This window comes from Olea europaea, unplaced genomic scaffold (assembly GCF_002742605.1).
Source record: "Olea europaea var. sylvestris unplaced genomic scaffold, O_europaea_v1 scaffold1190, whole genome shotgun sequence".
Taxonomy (NCBI): Eukaryota; Viridiplantae; Streptophyta; class Magnoliopsida; order Lamiales; family Oleaceae; genus Olea; species Olea europaea.
In genome coordinates, this window is record NW_019229313.1 from 31,161 (window position 1) to 34,067 (window position 2,907).

Below are 2,907 nucleotides of genomic sequence, written 5' to 3' on the forward strand. Positions count from 1 at the left end.
GTCCAAAACTTGCTCGGGAAAATTTCAATATTTCTCGGTGCTGCCCGGGGCCGAACTTGGTCACTTGGTCATGGGTAAAAATTTTTAGAAATGCATGTTCGAGCCAAAATTTTGAGTTTTCCATACTTATGCAATGCTAGAGTTATATTGATGATTCATGTTATGAAACATTGCATAAACACACGTAAATGTGCATATTGAAGAAAGTTTGGGGGATTATGAATTCAAAGTTTATTCATGTCCTTTTTTCTACACCAAGTGAGTGATATTGTGTATTTCCTTTTGCAGGATGCCTCCTAAACGAAGTTCAAAGGTAAAAGAGAAAGTCAGCTCATCATCTGGAACAGCCCGAACAACGAAACCCGAAGGGGGTGTCAGATGATTCCTATCATCAGATACGGCAGCCCGATACGCCAATGTTGTGCGTGATTGGGCAATCATTCCCGGGAGGCCAGTAAAGTTAGAAGACTTCCCCAACTTTGAATTGACATATCTTATTCACAATTGTGGTTGGGAAAAGGTTATAGAAAGACCTCACCCGGTGTATGAGAATCTGACAAAGGAATTTTATGCAAATTTCAACACAAAAATCGATACCCCGGATCAGAGCATTTACATAAGACATGGGTTAGGGGTAAATGGATTATGTTCTCACCCCATCCATAGCAATTTTATGGTTATTCATGTGCCATAACATCGAGCCTATATCCCACAGAACAACATTTACAAATCCAAGGGTCGGATTCATATACCATTTGGTTAGAGGGAACAAGATTGATCTAGCCACGTACATCTACAACCAAATTCATGGTTCAGGCACTTGGGGTGATAGGCACTACTCACTAATTTTTCCCAGTCTGATAAGTGGAATATGTAGAGTAGCGGGGATACAAATCCAACCTGGGGAAGCACCAGAAAAGCCAAGCCCCTTTATCAAGCAATCCACACTAGAGGCCCAAGACCGAGCAAGACTGAAGCACCAATAGAAATTAGAAAACGCACGACGACGACGGCAATTGAACGAGGAAGGTCAAGCAGATGCAGACCTTGACATGCCTCAAATTCCTCCACCACCACCCCAGGTTGATATGGACAATCAGGTTTTGAGGCAAATATTCGCCACCACCACTGGAACTAGCCGAGACATACAACATCTCCAGCAGAGTTTCGAGACCATGACTACCACTGTTGACAAAGTGCAGAGAAACCTCTACTCTTCTTGGGACTATACAAGGGGTGCTTTGAATGAAGCCACAGTGGCACGATGGGAAGTGGAGACCATGAATGGTAGGTTCAACATGTATGCTAGGAGAATGGATGGCATACAGTGGCGAGTGAACGAAACCTGGGATCGATTGGGAAGTATGGAGAATAGGCTTCAATCCATTCAGGTAGAGCAAACACAGCAAACAGAGTTGATGAGACAAATCCTATCTCGCCTTCCATCTCCTCTTGAAGATCATGCTGCGGGTCCCAGCTACACACCGCGACCACCACTTTGATCAGGGGAGTGTTGTTTACCTCTATTTGCCAAGTTGTGTATATATTTTTAAATTATGCTTTTCTAACTTTACATTTACATTGAGGACAATGTACTGTATAAGTTTGGGGGATGGTAGCATAATTTTCAAACAAATATTCGGCATGTAGTTAATATGCATTTTCACAATCAATCATTAAATTGACTACATTCTTGCATGATGCATGCTTGATGAATGAGTGTTGATTTTACTTTTGCATGCTTGTGTGGGTTTGGTAGCCTTGCCGGGTATGATGTGATTATTGGACAGGTGTAAATTAGAACTGTGGATATAGTACAGGATTTCATTAGCTAATACTTGTTGATGCAATGCTTGACATCCTTTTGCACGCACTCATGTTTTCATGTTAAGTTATTGAATGGGATTGTTGGAGTAAAATATGAGAAACCTAGGTTAACCCTCTATATCATTAACCCGTTAAATCACCATAAGATAGTTTGGAGATGGTTGAGCCACTATAGGGAAACATAGAAGTAAGTAGGGGCTCAATACATGAAACTATACTGTGTGGATTGTCTAAATCGGAAGGTGAGAAATAGGTAAAAACTTTAAGTTGAGGACAGTTTTTGAGATCAAATGTCTAGAAAAACAAAGAAAGGGCAGAAAATAAAAATTGGAAAATTATCACTTCTCTCTAAAGCTTTTATGACTCGAGCAAGTAAGTCTGTTAGGGCTTAAAACCTGATATCCTAAAGCCAACTGGTTTGGGAATTATCCGCCTAAAGCTCGTTACAGGGATCATATAGAAAGCAAGAAAAAGGAGAAGTTGACAAAAATTCATCTTATCGAGCCTTTATAACTCGGGTGAATAAGGCTGTAAGGGTTTAAAACCTGGTGCCCTAAGACCAACTGGTTTGGGAGTCATCGCCTAAAACTCGTTACATGGGTTATATAGAAAGCAAATGAGGAGATGGAGAGAAAAAAAAAACCTGAAAAAAAAGCCCTTGTTGGACATTTGGTTGATATAACTTTAACCTTGATGCGAGGTAAGTAGCTTAGTTTGAGCCTAAAGGTTGAAACAATCAAATTAAAGAGAGTCTCTACTTGTTGATATGTGTACTTGTAAGGGTAAGATCTATCCAAACTAAGAGAGGGTAAGGATTATATTTGTTAAACTCCTAACCTTAGAACACACCCTAAGATAATTGAGTGAAAAGAATAAGTTTGGAGGATTTGTGTATCTCTCGAGTGATGTAAGGATAAATTTGACCATTATGGGTCGGGAACAAACCATTCATAAGCTTGATATGTTGGCATGAGTTCACACACACACGTTGAGTATTGCATTTGATGAGTAAAGGTTAATTTTATTCTTGCAATATTGATATTGTTCTATTGTATTGCTAAGTTCCAATCCTGAGACACG